Below are 17,325 nucleotides of genomic sequence, written 5' to 3'. Positions count from 1 at the left end.
TGCTGACCATAGTATCACATACTGTATTTTGTTTGTGTTCCAGGTGTCTGTGTGTCTGCAGTCTGTGGGCCTGATGACAGTAGCAATGATGATTATGGCAGAGTGGAAACACAGTGACCTTTTCATAGCCAAGGTACAGCTGTATATGTACATGTTTCCCGGGTGTGTGTACATGCAACAATGCATGAGGGACAATTAGGGGAGACAGTGTGACCCTGCATACATACCCTTGACACAGCCAGCTAGCCTTCATACATGTCACTGGGGTGTTCTGTAGTACTACATGCTCACACATACAGAGGAGGTTACTTGAGTACTGGCACTAGGTCCCTCACAAGCTTAGCCATTACATTAACCACAACAGATTCACCTATCAGCACCTGTTGCCCCTGCCATTTTTGTCCCATCCACTCAACCTTGATGCAGGTGATGAGGGTATGCCTGGTACTGTGTATGACAGGTTTGGGGTATGTATTCCTGACACAGGTCAGCCTGTGTTAGTCTAACCTGACAATTACCAGCATGTGTGTCTGCTATCTCAAATACATGTCTGTCCTCTCATGCTGGTAGTACACACAGAGTCATAGTCCTCCACATAGGGCAGCTGTTGAAGGGCTGAGCACAGCCCCTACCTGCACATTCTTATGAACGATAGTGTTAGGCACATAACACAAATACCACAGAGGTAATGTAGTGTTGCAGTGTCTGCCACTACTATTCAAGTGGGTGACAGTTGCAGAGGCTGTTAGGATTTCCAAATGTGGGTTCAGAGACCTTTAACATGGTAGAGTCATCTGACACACACACACACACACACACACACACACACACACACACACACACACACACACACACACTGCTGCATGGGGACATGCATTGAAACACACATGCACATAAAGTTGACACTTCTCAGAGTAGATGACTTACCCATCTATTTATGTACAATACACAGTGATACGATCATTGCATGCACCACAGTGGCTTTGTGTTAGAAACTGTGAAACTGTGCTTGTAAGGTGGATGACATCTGCATGGGCTGAAACTAGGTTAGCAATGGGGGAGTTCACAGGGTGGAAGAGGCACACAAAATGGTATAGAAATCACATACACATAGTAAAGACAGCCACAGGGGATGTGCATACAAAAACACATACACAGTTGCCAATAGAGATATTAGTAACCCTACATATCCACTTGTATGTACTATAGTGCTATGCACACATGACATTGTCCACATAGTTTATATCCCTGGGACATAACACACAACTTCTTACAACATGTAATCTTGCGAATGCCTTCATGGATGGTGGGATAACCCACCAGTAATAGCGAGTGGTGTCATCTACTGCTCCTACAACCCTGGACAAGTGATAGAGTGACAGACTTTGTATCAGCATGATGTGTCAGTCAGGTACAATGGCTGATGCTGGAATGTGTGTCACTATGGTAACTGTGACATATTTGGTAATGATATCAAAGGAATGCTCCTTGTTAGGGGACACAGACCACATCTGGATATTCCATGTACATCTGTACAGATGACTGGTATGGGCTGTATAGTGTTACATTGTGCATGTGAGGCAGATGGTATTAACAGGCTCTTTAAAGTAATGTCATGGGTAGAGGGTCAACAGGTCTTAAAATGGTATAACCTACACAAACAACAGCCACAGGTGATATGCTTCACACACACTACTATAGTTGTCAGCATTGAGATTAGAATCCCTAACTATCTAATTATTTGTACTATAGTATTACACATTTATTGCACACACCACGGAGCTCAGAGGGCCAACAAGTGTATACAGGTACTTCTAAGGTGAATGCCATCAGCAGGCCTTGTAAAGTAGGACAATGGGAAGTGTATTGGGTGGTACATGCCTCAAAATGATATAAACATGCACAATTACAAACACCTTTACACACACTTGCCAGAATTGAGAGTAGATCCCTTGCCTATCTAGTTATTTGTACAATACTGTTACACAGTTATCACATGCATTACAGAGCTTATAGGGCTGACAAGTGTCCAAATGTACTTCTAATGTGAATTACATCAGCAGGACTGCAAAAGTAGGGCACTGAGAAGTGTTGTGGGTGGGAAAGTCCTCAAAATACTTTATCCTACCAGCATACACACACACTCACACATTTGCCACAACTGAGAATAAAACTCCTGCCTATTTTGTTATCTGTACTTTACTGTTACCTAGTTATCGCACGTGCCACAGAATTTATAGGGCTGAGGGCTGTCCAAAGGTATTTCTATGGGGAATGACATTAGCAGGACTGCTAAAGTAGGCACTGGGAGGTGCTGTGGGTGGGAAAGTTCTCAAAATACTCTATCTTACAGTTTTACACACACTTATACACATTTGCCAGAACTCAGAATAGAACCCCTGCCTATCTAGTTATTTGTACTATACTGTTATGTAGTTACTGCATGTGCTATGGAGCTTATAGGGTTAGGATTGTCCAAAGGTACTTTTAAGGGGAATTACATCAGCAGGACTGCTAAAGCAGGACACTGGGAAGTGTACTGGGTGGGAATGGCCTAAAACTGTTTCACCTGCAAACAAACACACACCTACATTTGCCAGGACTGAGATTAGAGTCCCTACTTATCTAGTTATTTGTACTATGGTGTTACACAGTTATCGCACATGCTACAGAGCTTATAGGGCTGACCAGTGTCCAAAGGTACTTCTAAGGTGACTGACATCAGCAGGACTGCTAAAGTAGGGCACTGGGAAGTGTACTGGATAGGAATGGCCTAAAACTGTTTCACCTACAAACAAACAAACATACACACACACACACACACACACACACACACACACACACACACACACACACACACACACACACACACACACACACACTTGCCAGGGCTGAGATTATAACACCTACCCATCTAGTTATTTGTACTATAGTGTTATGCAGTTATTGCACGTGCTACAAAGCTTATAGGGTTGCCAGGTGTCCAAAGATAGTTTTAAGGTGAATGAATGATATCAGCAGGACTGCTAAAGTAGGGCACTGGGAAGTGTACAGAGTGGGAATTGCCTAAAATTGTTTCACCTACAAACAAACAAATATACACTTGTCAGGACTGAGATTAGAACCACTACCTGTCTAGTTAATTGTACTATAGTGTTACTCAGTTATCGCACATGCTACAGAGCTTATAGGGCTGACAAGTGTCTAAAGGTACTTCTTATTTGAATGACATCAGCAGATCTTGTGAAGCAGGGAAATGAGATGTGTCCTGAGTGGAAACAGCCTCTTAATACTTAAATGAACAGACACACACACACACACACACACACACACACACACACACACACACACACACACACACACACACACACACACAAAGCCTAGTGATGTGATATTACAACCCCCACCTCAGTACTATTACACCATGGAGCTCACCTTCATGCTGGCACATGCGACTGGTTATGACCAGTATGCCACTGTCCGCAGCAGGACATCACCTTATGCCATTCAGGGTATCCCTGTGTATGACCCACTCTTTATGTGTGTCTCCCTGTGTGTGTCTCTCTCTCTCTCTATCACTGTCTGTCTCTCTTCCCCACCTCTATGTGTTTGTATGATTGACATATTGTTATATGTTGCCCATATATATGTCTGTGTATCACATGCAACAGATGCAGATATATCAGATATGGACCACCTACAGCTAGCTGAGGGTAATCCTGTCTGATAGGTGTGTGTAGAGACTGTTAAGGTGTACATAGTTGTCTGTATGCAGAGACATAAATGCACAATACAGTTATATAGTCTGATGTGGGTTCCAACATGGGTTGTGATTCCCTAAGTGCAGCAGCATACCCAGTATGGCCTTCTATAGTAAGGGTGGGACTCCATTTAGAGATAGTTGTACTGTGGTCTGGGGTTTTGTGTGCTACAGCCATACCTCTCAAAAGTAAACAGGAAGTTGCTAGAGGTACAGAGTTTGTTTTAGCAGACATTTTCTGACATATCTGATGTCTGACACTGAAATATATTGTGTCATTACCTAGTGACAGACATCATCACATCATCACAGTGCTTTACCAGAGAAACACAAGATGTATGAAGCAGACCAATATTGTGAGCCAAACTATAGACATTCTTGCCCAATCCGGCCAGATGAGAGGTGTGTAAACAGTCCAACAATTTGGTGATATACTGGCTGGGAATCTCCTGCTTGTGTAGTATTCTTTTTATCTCAAAGGTCATATCCTGGTGTGGCCATACCTCTCAACTGTACAGTTTTTTTGCAGATTGTCCAGATATTTGTCTCGAAGTTTCGTCCAGTCTACATAAACTTTTGTTTTTATGGCAAGTTAGTTGCAAATAATGGAAGACTGAAGTTACAAAATAATGACAGACATTAGTCTTTCAGACTTCATAACCTTCAGACAATTCCTGTTAATGCAGAACCCATTATTCTACCAACTTTCTCAGTTTGTAAGAGCAATATTTACAACATGTGCCTATCATTGGACCTTTTCCCCACTTTTATTTATGACCTTGTCCAGATGTCTTGCTGTCAGAGATTGAGAGGTATGGGTGTGGGTACAGAGTACATTCTACTCATCAATAATGTCCATTATATGTGTGGTATATTCCACATAGCACTGTGACTTACAGATATGTCAGTGGCAGAGCAGTACAAAGTAAAGTGGTGAACCACTGACAGACAGTTGTATATAGGTTGATAGGTTGATATGATATTAGTAGGCTATTGGCCCTGAACCCCTTATAACCCATGCAGATGAGAGTGTAGACATGTTCAGACATGTCAGCACCCAGACCCCCTGTCCAGCAGAGACACAGGTGGAATCACAGGACTGTATTTTCTATTTCCCATGCACTTATACAGGGAGCATATCACTAGGGGTACTGAGATACTTGGCTTGATGTGGACAGGGAATGTATTCCACAGATGGAGGAGTGTGTGGGACACATATCTGTCACACCAACCCATACTGATATCACAGACCAGGTTGATGCTATGCCTACAGGTTGATCAGGTGGGCCTTGACTTTCAGATTTGCAACAGTCCCATCAAGGTGGGTATGGATTGCTTTGTATGCCAGACAGGTTCACCTCTGCAGAGTTTGTATGGCATGGAGTAGAGGACAAGTGCTGTTGGACAATCTGTGTAGGGTAGGTGTTTGTGGTCCTGCATTCTCCTAGTGGGGAACCTCTGTGGTCTGTCCAGCTGTTGCATGTGCTTTGTGAGGTACACGCCAAAGGGGACATTGAGGAAAATACTTGGCCTCATAAGTTTAGCATACATGGATCTTATGACCTCTTTGTCCCTGGATGGGATGCCCTTACATTTGAGTTGTCCCATCTATGAAGCTTTCTGTATAACAGGAGAAACATGGTGCTCAGATATCAGGTTGCTATCAACTGCCTCACTATTGATTGTGTCTGTAGGACATTGTTGTTATTGTGATACTATGTGGGGACGTAAGTCTCCCCGAAGGGGATGATGCATCAGTAGGAATTCAGCTTGATGCCATGTTTCTGACATCAGGCATTTGTTTTGGTGAGACCCTATTGTAGGACATCCACATCACTTTGGGTATTGATGACTGTTCCCAGATTGCAGTCATCTGCCAACTTGGTCAGCCATGGGCCAGTGCTTTTGACCTGCACCTCAAGGAAGTATATCTCATAAACCAGAGGCCCCTAGACTGATCTCTGGGGTATGCCACTCATTATGGGTATACTGTTTGAGCTGGCTACCCCTATTATGATTATGTTGGTTCTTTCAGTGAACCAATGTGATACCCATCCGGTAACATATGGATTGCTGCCTAGTTGACAGAGTTCATGTACTATAGGCAAGTGGGAAATGGTGTGTAAGGCTTTGGCCAGGTCACGGTGGCCAGAGTGCATCTTTCCCTCATACATGCCTTTGTTGGCTGCCTCAGGGAAGTCATCTAGAGTTCACTGACATGCCTCCCCTGAGGAAGACAGACTGTGTAGGGTAATGTATTTAGATTTTGCCAATGTCCCTGTTAATGTCATCCACAATAATCCAATGCATGGCCTTGCAGATCAGGCTAGTTAAGCTAATGGGTCTTTCATTTCCTGGATTGGTGAAAAATCCACCTTGCTGTAAAAGGATGACAGTGGCTGTCCACCACTTGGCTGTGACATAGATGGTACTCAGGATTTGGGTGTGTAGGGTGCATAATGATGCTGCCAGTTCATGCCTGGGTCCATGTAGTTTGCAGCCTGGGATGTATTCAGGTTCCATGGTGGCTGTCCTCTTGACTTTGAGAGGGCAGTGATGTCTTGCTCCCTAGTGATAAGGTCTGGGTGTTCAGGTACTGTGATGTCCTGCTTTCCTAATTGGGGGCAGTGGGGAGACATTTCCACTGAATCTGTCAGCCAGTGGAGTGGCTATATCTACAGAATTTGTATATGTGGTGTCCTTGACCACCTGTTCTGCAAAGATCTGGGAGCTTCCTTTGTGAATGCAGACATATGTGAGGAAGGTCTTATGATTGTCTGTCTTAGATGTGGGCAATTTGGACTCAGAGTTGTCTTTAGTGGATTTCACTGGTGCTCTTATTTGTTTGTTCAGGCTAAGGGGTGATTACTTCCGATTGTGTACCTGATCCTTCTCGGTCCTGGACAGCAATGTTATTCTTTTGGTATATAGTTACCTTATTGAAGATGTTTGTGGACAGGTTTACTCTCCCTTGCAGATGGTGATGTTGTCCTGTCAGGTATTCCTGATTCCATGCATCTCTATCAATATGTTGGCATGCTAGTTTTCTGTACATTCAAAAGTTGGTGCCTGTTCCTCTACTGGGGTAGGTGACTGTTCAGCTGTTTATGCCATCCCTCTGGTGGTTATGATCAGCTTGTGGGACATTTTCCTTTTACCAAGGCTAGAGGTGGTTCAGGAGAGATGGTGATATGACATGCGACCGCTCTTCTGTTGGATCTTGCCAGGGAGGCTGATACCATAGGGGTGCTGCAGTGGTTGATCATGTTGGTTACTGCCAAGTCTGACATAGGTTTCACATCTTGTGTGGGTCTCAATTGGCTGTCCTAAGGATGTAGCAGTGATAAGATCGGGGCATCTCTGTGCATTTATGTTCTGGAATAGTTGGATTCCCAATCAATGTTTGGGTAATATGCGTCAGCCAAGATCACAGTGATGGGTGGAATCCTGATAGATTTGTATAGGGCAAGATATATGGTGTGGGTGTCCTGAATCAGATATGTTGACCTGTAGCTACGTATAATTTGCATAGGGGTCTTGCCGACAGTTGACTGCACTTGGAGTGTCTTGTGTGTGTTAGACTGTTTGACCAACCTGGAGGTGTGTGTCTTTCTAATATATATTTATACTCCACCTCCTTTGGCTTTGCTGCCCACATTTTGGAGTCTGGCTGTGGGATAGGATGAGTGATCAGGTAAGGATGAGTTTCTCTCTGTGGCTGTGGGCCAGGTTTCTGTGAGTGCACAAATGTCATCATCTTCCAGGGTTAGGACTGCTTGCAATGAGTGCATTTTCCTGTTTAGACTCCTAGCATTTATTGGCATGGCCTTTAATTTGTATTTTCTTGAGTGTTTTATGCTGGTAGTATGGACCCCATGACTTTCCCTACAAAGGCACTATGGGGGAGGCAAGCCCCTTTGCCAGAGGCCTGAAGGCCAAGTAAGACAGATGCAGGCCATCTCTATCAAGGAAGTGTGGTCTGATGATCATATGTTCCCAAGCTGCCAGGCAGTGGATCCCCCTGGGATGACACCAGTGAGAAAGACAAGTGTTACTGATAATCATTTTCTGTTTGTATTGTGCCATCATTCTGGGTTACAGCAGACTGCTGCTTAAGGCTAGGGACATACCTGCTTGGGACACATATTCAGCAAGCTGAATCATGTCTGTCTTCCTATAGTCCAGGGAGGTACATCTGGCATCATTCACACCACCATGGACCAGGCTGGAAAGATACCTGTACCTACTGTGGGGTGACTTGAGTGCATGTGTGATATGGCAGAGTATGGCACCTGACAAACAAGTGACTGAGACATTCTTCTTATCTTGCCTGGTGAGAGGCACATCTGTGTGTCTCCCACTGGATTCTTCTATGCGTAATATGTCGGGTGTATGGTAAGGCCTTAGTGTTTGCAAGACGCTGGTGTGTGGAGTCTACATGGTCTGAGGTGTGCAGGTTTGTGGACTTCTCGTGTTTTCGCCTATGAGGTGTCCTTTGTTTGGGTTTTTGTTTTGTTAAGGCCTTAGTGTTTGCAAGACGCTGGTGTGTGGAGTCTACATGGTCTGAGGTGTGTAGGTTTGTGGACTTCTCATGTGTTTTCACCTATGAGGTGCCCTTTGTTTGGGTTTTTGTTTTGTTGTGGACCTCCACTTACATGAGTGTGTGTTGTGTATTTGCAGGTGATGTTTACTGACTCCATACACTGCATGGCACCTATGTTACTACCCAATTTGTTCTGGTGTGCACATTCCCCATTTGTCTGTCCAGTGGTTCCCCTTCTCCTTATGTGTGTCTCTTTGTCCTTCTGTAGTCCAGTCACAGGCTTTACCCACAATGGCTGCTGTTATGTATTTGTAATTCTGATGTGAGCAGGGTAAATGTCTTAACATCACACATCAGGTTATGGAATTGACACCTCTGAGTGTACCTATTTAGCAGATTGTCAATCATTGCACCACAACATCTGGTGTGGTCCTCAGACGGTTTGTGTTGCAATATGTTAATTATGAGGCTACGTGTTGGCCTAGCTGTCAAACCATCATAGACTGACATCTGGACAGGCCCATATATGACAGTCAGACAAAGGCCTACACATGGGGACAGGGTGATAATTCTGTTCTGCCAAACATAGACAGTTGGGAGTCCAGTTTGGTGTTTGCTTGCTTTCTCTTATGGGTATGACATCTGCTTCCCCACTGTCTGCGACTGATGTTATGACATGACCCTTTCTTGTTTTGCAAATAGTTGGCAGGCAAATACAATGTTAGGACAAGCAGAACAGATATACAAGGCATACTTGTGCTCCTTCTGTGACAACCTGTCATTCCAGGGGTATGGATGTTGGCCAGTGACATGTTGTCATTGCTGACACGGTAAAAGTTGGCAGCCTTTTATAACCTGGCAGTACACTGACCTTCAGGTACCTGCTGTACTACTAGGCACAATACCTTCCGACTTTTTAGAGCCAGACATCTGGACAAACCCATAAATAATTTGGGTACAAAGGCCTACATATAGGGACCATTGTTAACTACTGGTCTTACAAACCTAGAAAGGTGATACAATAGCAGGTTTTGCATTAGCATGCATTTTCCTAAGGGGTATGAAGTCTGAAACTACAATCTGTCATTATTGGCTGACTTTAGTCTTTTGTGATTTGCTAGTGATTTGACAGAAAACCACAATGTCATGGTAAAGAGACCATAAATATTATGCAAACCTCTGGACATTCTGCAAAAAGTCTGTACAGTTGAGGGGAATGCTAGGCACTGTGTAGGTTACTCTGAGCTGTGTACTGTACATATGTGTGTCCCCCTGTCCCTGACCTTCCCAGCTTTCCAGCAGTAGCAGATATTTACATCTGGACAGTGCATACAACTCCTACCATAGCTGTATTTGACATGCAAAATAGTTTGCACTGCAGTTCTTGGAACACGGACCCTGTCAACCACAGTACTGTACCTAGGCCACTAAGACACGACAGCCAGGAGTAAGTGCAGGCCACATACTGACAGTGTTGACCACATATATACATGGCTCATTGACTCCTGCATATTGTGAACATGCAACACGTTATCAAGTTGATTGGGAGAGCCCTGGGAATGTATGCTCTGCTGCTAATACCCTACAAACATTACTGTTACTGCATTTCTATGGGAACATGGGTGTGTGGGGGGTGGGGCACACCTGTCAACTGTCCACATTTGCACAGACTGTGCTGATGTTCCCTTTACATTTTGGTTCCATTTAGCATAGTATTGTGCCTGTCTTGGAGACTACAGGCATATCACTAAAGACCACAGGATAGATTGTAATGGCAGACATTTGGATTTCAAACGTTTTACCCTTCAGAGCCTTACTGCAACTGCAAGACCTGCTGTGATATCACTATGTAAGTCTGTATGGGAATATTTCATCATTGTCCCCATTTGTGTGCCTTTGCCAGACATTTCTGTATGGTTTTCTATGGCTGACTTGCTGGGTGAAGCTGAGGGGTGTGTATGGGATCCCCACATTGACATCCATGCATGTGACCTATGACTCCTGGTAAGCCACCCCATTCTCTTGCATGCATGCAGCGATACCATATCTATGCTACCACAATGTATTACTCCATTCATTTATTGTTAAGAAGACTGACTTACCTTGAGCCTGCAACAGTTGTGAGAACAGTGCTTGAGGGCTGGATCTGTCAGATGCATGCAGTACATAGCCTATACATGGGAATATACAGATAGTGTGATGTTTGTGGCATTCATTTTACTGTCTGTGTGTGAGTCAGAGAGAGGTGTCAGTCCCTGGGTCTCTACAATGTCAGTGTGTGTGTGCTATACGTTGCCTCTTTGCCAAGGCCTGGGCATACTGGACATGCCGCCATCTGCCAACAGGAGCAGGCTCAAGGGACTCCTCCTCCAAGTCGCCCTGTGCCTGTGGGGGCCTTGGCATTGGTGGGGGGGCTGTGTGACCCTTCCATGTGATGTTCCTGCAACTATTTCCACAGGATCATATTGTGCAGCATGGCACATACTATGAACATGTGTGCACATGTGGCTGGAGAGTACTGCAGGGCTCCACCAGATATGTCAAGGCAGCGGAACCATGACTTGAGCATCCCAAACACACAGTCTGTAATGTTCCTGGTTTGTGCGTGTGCCTCATTATGGCATTCTTCAGTGTGTGTGTGTGTGTGTGTTTGTGTGTGTGTGTCCATTTCTGATGGGTGTCATCATCCATGGCTCCAGTGCATAGCCAGTATCACCCACCAGATGGCCATAAGGGATGTCTCCCCTGGCAAATGCCTGGTACAGCTGTAAGGCATGCCAGATGTGGGAGTGGTGATAACTGCTAGGGCTGCCAGCACACACATTCATGATAATGCCCTGGGCATTGCACACAACCTGGCAGTTGATGGAGTGATACCCCTTGTCGTTGACATAGACTCTACCCTCCTCACTGGATGGTGCTTTGATGTGCACATGAATCTATGGCACCCAGTACTTTTGGGTACTGTGCTACATGGTAGAAGAGATGCATATTGCTAGTTCTCTCCTCAGAGGCATTGGGAAAATAAATGTGCTCACTGGCATGCGTTAGCATGACATCCAGGAACTGGTGGAGTACCCTGGATGCAGATGCCTGTGAGACCTCCCATGATGCTCCCAGTAGGTCTTTGAAAAGTACCTGTAGCTAGTATTCTTAAGGCTACACATACCTTGGTTTCAACTAGGATGGGTTCCCCTCTGTTGGCTTTGGGTCTCAGGTGAGGCCGGCACAGATCACTGAGTTACTGAAGTAAGTCCCTGTCCAGCCTGTAGCACTCTAGTATCGACAGATCATGTAGCCCCTGGTAGGTTATCCTGGGTCTCTTGAACACTCTTCTCCTCAGTCTGGGATGGTTGTCAACATTATCCTCCTCACCACCCTTTGTCTCTAGCACATACTGATGTATCAAAGTGACAGCAGCCCTTAACATTATTTTGTCAGTTAAAATTTCCCTGAGCGTGTACACCAATGGTGCAGAGTTTGTGGGAAAAAGCAGACTGAAAAGTGTTTGCACAGTTTATACTGGTGTGCTGCAGATACTGCCTGTGTGATTGGCTGACTATGATACATTCCACCTGCCAGCTATATTATTTGTACTTGAGTGCCTTTATTCTGCTATTTCCCTTTTTTTTCTTCTCATTTCTGCCCCTTCAAAGCCCTGTGGCACACTACACAAACTTGCTGCTCAAATGTAAACACTTCTGCTGGTTCCTGTTGTTTTTTTTTTATTATTTCTGTTGTGTTTAAGCCCAGAGGCAATCCAAACATGTGTAGCTATAGTAGACAGTATTGAGCAGAAAGGACCCTCCCAGGGACGTGAACACACTCAGCATTTCTTGAACAAGCTAAGACACACACCCTTGTTTAGCTATGCTTAGCTGAGCACAAATAGAAGCAGCAAAGCTCCAATGTGCTTAGACCAAGCATGACACACCCCCTTTTCATGTCAGCTGCTTTTTCTGTTTACACTACAGTATTATAGCTCCTACATGGTTAGGTGCAAATGGACACGGTCTCCCATTGCTATTCAATAAATTTATCTCATTTGCATACCCCTTTGCCTTAGTCCCTTGTTACACAACTACACCAAAACCTATCTCTTTAGCTACCAGTGTTACCTGTTATTGTTTTGGTTCTGCATGCTACCCACTATAATGGCAGAATTCATATTTTACGTAAAATTGTCTTTTTACATTTTTTTTAAATTTTCTGCACAATCTCGTTTGATTGCCGCTGCACTCCACTTAAACAGCTGAAATCGGCCAAAAAAATAAAGTTTGATTTTTATAATTTTGAAATGGTTTTGCATGCCAATGGCCATATTTTTGGCCATTGGCATGCCTAATGCTCATAATACATATTTTACTTTCAGCTGTCATGCCCCAGTTTTGATTTTTGCAGAAATGTACACGGTTAGTAACCAAATACATTTCTACAGTAGACAGTGCTCTGACATGGATGCCTGTCTGCTTACTGAATCGCCAATTCACCTCATTTGCATGGTTTTCTCCAGCAAATGAGGTAATTAGCATTATTCAGTGGTGTCCATGTCAGAATAGTACTGGGAGGCTCGTGCATGCCCCCAGCCTTGTTTACTGGATCGTTCGGCAGCCATATTCCGTGCAACAGCTGCTACATTATTCTGACATGGAGAATCGGCTTTCTTGAATTCCAGCCATACTTAATAATGACAATAACAGAGTGGATCTTGTTTTATTTATTTATTTATTTATTCATTGGCATTTGATTACCGGGAAAGTCCCACTGGGTAGGAGCCCATTTTCGGTGGAGGCCTGAGAGAAAAGATCCAAAGTATTACAAAACATTTTAAGAACAATAATTTTACAATTTTAAAAAGCAATACAAAAAACAAATACAGTTTATGTAATTATACCAAATTAGATACAATATGAAAACATTGATTAAGAATAGATATATGTTATATGACAATGATTTATTACTTAGAGAAAATTTAGCCAGTTTAGAGAGAAGGTAAAGCTTATTTAGTATAATACAAACAGGATTTGCAGTATGAAGTAAGAGAAAAGCAGTTTTATGGCATATTTAGACAGAAATCTGGGGAAAAATTGATAGAATTCAGGAATTCAGTGAAGAAGGGAGAGTAAGAAGATGTAAGGTAGGAATAGATATTTTTCCGCATTAGGGGATATAGTTTTATCCTGGTGGTGAACATGAACAGAGAGCCAGCTTTGGGCTAGGGAATCTTTCAGAATGGTTTTAAAGGATGGGAATGAGGATACTGACCTGATGATTTGAGACAAGGAGTTCCAGGCCATAACAACATGATACGAGTACAGACGGTGCCCAGCGGATTCGAAAGGTTTGTGGACAGACATGAGTTTTTGGTCATTAGATCCTAATGACTAAGGACATAGTTGTGTAGAATATATAGTGCTGGGCAAGTTAATGAATTCTGGATAATTCTGTAAGTGGTAAGAAGCTGTGTATAAGTTAGTTGATGGTCTAATTCTAACCAATTTAGGCTTTTTAGTGAAATTCAGTGTTGAGTTCTGAAAGGGATATTGGCTGCAAATTTAGCAACTTTGTTATAGCATTGTTCAATTTTTGATTTTTGTGAAGCCAGAAGATTAGTAAGGATGGGAGTGCCATAAAGAAATGTAGGGAGGAGTTAAGTTGTGGCAAGTGTAGCTTTAGTTACGTCAGTGAGAAAATGTTTGGATCTATAAACATCCCTAGTTTTTAATGATTTTTTTCTTATGCAATTTTGTATATGAAAGTCACATTAAAGATGATCATATTTTATAAAGCTATAATTTGTTTTGATAAACTCCTTTCTGAACTAATTCTATCCTCGATTACTCATAAAATAATTCATAAGGGTTATATGATGACTAATTTTACCCATAATTATAAGATGCACCATCAGGATGTCCGTGGCTGAAGAAGAGATAATGGGTTAGTTAGGGTAGGTGCGGGTTAGGTATGTGTGTGATTTTGTGGATGTGAGGGTGATATAATCAGGGTTGGGAGGGTGGCCTAATGGCTAAGGTGTTTGCCTTACAAATGCAAGGTACAGGGTTTGAGTCTCACAAAGAATAATTGGCTAGGCTTAAAATGACCCACAAAGGCAGTTAGCCTAGTACTAATCTATGAACCTAAAGTGGATTCATGAGGTATGTTTCTTCTATAAGTCATGTAGATTTTGTATGCCTCACTTTTCAGTGTCCCTGTATCTACAAGATGCAATTAACCAAAGACAGTTTGAAACAACATGGATATGTTATGCAGAAAGTAATGATCCAGTGAAATGTGGCATTCAGAAGTGTTTACTTGTTACCATCTTTTTCCCAAAGTCAGACATATTGCTTCTCAGTATCAGAGCATATCTATTTCAAAACAATTATGCATGGCTTAAACTGAAAACTTACAAAGCACATGTTAATAGTATTCACTTAGTAAGTACAAACAACACAGAAATGCATATCACAGTAAGTGCCTTTTAACACATAAAAGAAATGTCATATATTTAATAAACTATACAACAGCATTCTTAATTAAACCACTGGACTAGTTTTACTAAGCAAATGACTGAATTATGTACATCCCATCAACTTACCTGAACTACCTCCAAGCATCTAAGCAATGTGAAATATACTTCTGTTAAAAGGGTCTATATTAGAACATCGAAGTTTTAAAACTTAGAATGTTCTAGTATTGACCCCTATTCAGCGAAAGCTGAAAATATCGAAGCAACAGAAAACCAATTTTTTTCCTAGGGAAAAAAATTTGGTTGTCCGTTTCTGTTGCTTCGGTATTTTCAGTGCTGTGGTGGAAAGTTATAGGTCGGGTTCAGGTAAGTGTGCGATTGAGTGCGGGTTAGGTTAGTTAGGGTAGGGTGCGGGTTAAGTATGTGTGTGATTCTGTGGATGTGAGGGTTAGGGCGGGTTAGGTGAGTTAGGGTTAGGGCGGGTTACGTGAGTTAGGGTTAGGGCGCGGGTTAGGTATGTGCGTGATTGTGTGGACATGAAGGTTAGGGCAGGTCAGGTGAGTTAGGGTTAGGGCACAGGTCAGGTGAGTGTGCGATTGTATGGACATGAGGGTTAGGGCGGTGTAGGTGAGTTAGGGTTAGGGCGCAGGTGAGGTGAGTGTGCGATAGTGACGGACCATAGGGTTAGTGTTTGGGTTAAGGTAAGTGGATAGTTAGTGGTGTGTGTATAGTTTAGTGTAGGGTTAGGTGTAAGATTTTAGATGTTCGATGTTTTCAGCTTTCGCTGAATAGGGGTTAATATTAGAACATTCGAAGTTTTGAAACTTCGATGTTCTAATATAGACCATGTTAAAAGCTCATATGCCAGTAGTTATATATGTTGAATACTGTCCTCTGTCCCTGCCTTGTTGTCTGCTTTTATAGTTGTGGAACCATGTTTTCGGGAAATCTTACTCATTTACTGTTAAAAGCAGATACAGTGGCTGAGCTATGCAAAACATGGATGGCCAGCACATTGCAATAAAACTAACCTATTTGCAAAACCAGGTACATGTCTGGAGAACCAGTGATTTAGAAAATGCTACATGTGCCATCTGATGACTTTACCGGATGTCATTAATAAGCAGGTAACAGGCACTTTGCTTGCATATGGGTTGTGTCCCTGTCCTGCCAAGCTTAACAGCATTTCTGACTGCAGCACTCCAGAAAGACAATTTTTTAGATAAAAATAACCTATTTGCAAAGCCAGGTTCATGTCTGGAGAACCAGTGATTTAGAAAATGCTACATGTGCCATCTGATGACTTTACCGGATGTCATTAATAAGCAGGTAACAGTCACTTTGCTTGCAGATGGGTTGTGTCCCTGTCCTGCCAAGCTTAACAGCATTTCTGACTACAGCACACCAGAAAGACAATTTTCTAGAGGTGGAATCATAGCTACTGTGTATGGCATTTCTCACTTTACATGGTTTTAGAGCTGGAACCTCTGCCATACCAAAGGTATAGCAGAAATTTAATACACCTTGCTGCTTTTCACCAACCATCCTGATATTCATGGGTTTGGACATACGTGTGCCAAACTGTGCTGTTATACATACCACACTGGGCTGTTTACACAGTTTTCTAGTATTCTGTTTCACAATTACGTTGCTATAATTTTCTTACATCTGAGTTACTTCAGTTGATGACAACTCAGTTATAATAGATACCGCTACCTTGATATATCTCAGTTATGCCAAGTATATTATTTCTAGAACTAATCTGAAATGTATATTTTATTCCTGTTTACTTTTTCTTAATAAACATTTTCATAATTGTATGATATGCAAAATGCAAAAGTGTCAGCAAACAAGCAAGAGAGAAGTATAAAAGAGATAGGACATTACCCCTAATTTTGCAGTACACATATTTTAATATAATTGTAAATATCACTTTATAGGCAAATATCCTTATTTATGTCCCAATAACAGTTACCTGCTAAGTTTGGTGTTCATGTTAATGTCTTGAAAACATCACAAGAAGATTGATTATAATTGATAGTAAACAGATGTATAGTTATGTCCTAGATCAATCTCATATTAGAAACTGTGGATACTTAAAAATGATAAAATATCAACAACTTCGTTTGCAGCAGGAATTGGTTATGTTTCCTTGAGATCAGTGTTAACAGGAAACAGTTGTCTAGGTTTAAAGAGCAAGTTGAAAAACAAACAGTTTTCCTCTCCTGAAAGTCCCCACAGGACAATATTTGCTTTTTCTAAAACATCTTCTTGTCAAGGCTTAGGGAGCTTTTTGACAAACTGTGTGTCTTTGAACTGTTCAAAGTAAGCTTGACCTATAATATAACTGTGAAGAAGGCAACTGCATATAAATAGAGAAATTAGAGGGGGAATCAATTTCTGTAAACTCATTAGAAATGCTGTGTCTCCTTAAGTGATCCCTTCACCCGCCAAAGCCTTGTGGAAATTACTTGTAAGAGTCGTATGCGGCCCACTTCTGTATATGTTTCATAAATGAAGGTTAAGTTTGCTTAACCGCCTAGGATTTGCTAG

Source organism: Protopterus annectens, chromosome 1.part1 (genome assembly GCF_019279795.1).
Source record: "Protopterus annectens isolate FY-2018-M chromosome 1.part1, PAN1.0, whole genome shotgun sequence".
Lineage (NCBI taxonomy): Eukaryota > Metazoa > Chordata > Ceratodontiformes > Protopteridae > Protopterus > Protopterus annectens.
Note: the sequence above shows the minus strand (reverse complement) of the source record.